Genomic DNA, 681 nt, shown 5'->3' on the forward strand with positions numbered 1-681 from the left:
ACCGGAGTACCGGGAGGTTACCGGAACCCCCCGGGAGCTGTATGGGCCTTAGTGGGCTTTAGTGGAAAGGAGAAACGGGCATCCCAAGGTGGGCCGCGCGCCTCCCCCCTCCCCTAGTCCTATTAGGACAAGGAGAGGTGGCCGGCCCCCCTCTCTCTCTTTCCCCCTCGGGGAATCCTATTCCAACTAGGATTGGGGGGGGGGGGGAGTCCTACTCCCGGTAGGAGTAGGACTCCTCCTGCGCCCTTCTCCTGGCCGGCCGCCCCCTCCCCCTTGGATCCTTTATATACGGGGGCAGGGGGCACCCCTAGACACACAAGTTGATCATTGAGATCGTTCCTTAGCCGTGTGCGGTGCCCCCTGCCACCATATTCCACCTCGATTATATTGTAGCAGTGCTTAGGCGAAGCCCTGTGACGGTAGAACATCAAGATCGTCACCATGCCGTCGTGCTGACAGAACTCCTCCCTGACGCTTTGCTGGATCGGAGCCCGGGGATCGTCATCGAGCTGTACGTGTGCTAAGAACTCGGAGGTGCCGGAGTAACGGTGCTTGGATCGGTCGGATCGGGAAGATGTACGACTACTTCCTCTACGTTGCGTCAACGCTTCCGCAGTCGGTCTGCGTGGGTACGTAGACAACACTCTCCCCTCTCGTTGCTATGCATCACCATGATCTTGC

The sequence above is a fragment of the Triticum dicoccoides genome, chromosome 2A (assembly GCF_002162155.2).
Source record: "Triticum dicoccoides isolate Atlit2015 ecotype Zavitan chromosome 2A, WEW_v2.0, whole genome shotgun sequence".
Lineage (NCBI taxonomy): Eukaryota > Viridiplantae > Streptophyta > Magnoliopsida > Poales > Poaceae > Triticum > Triticum dicoccoides.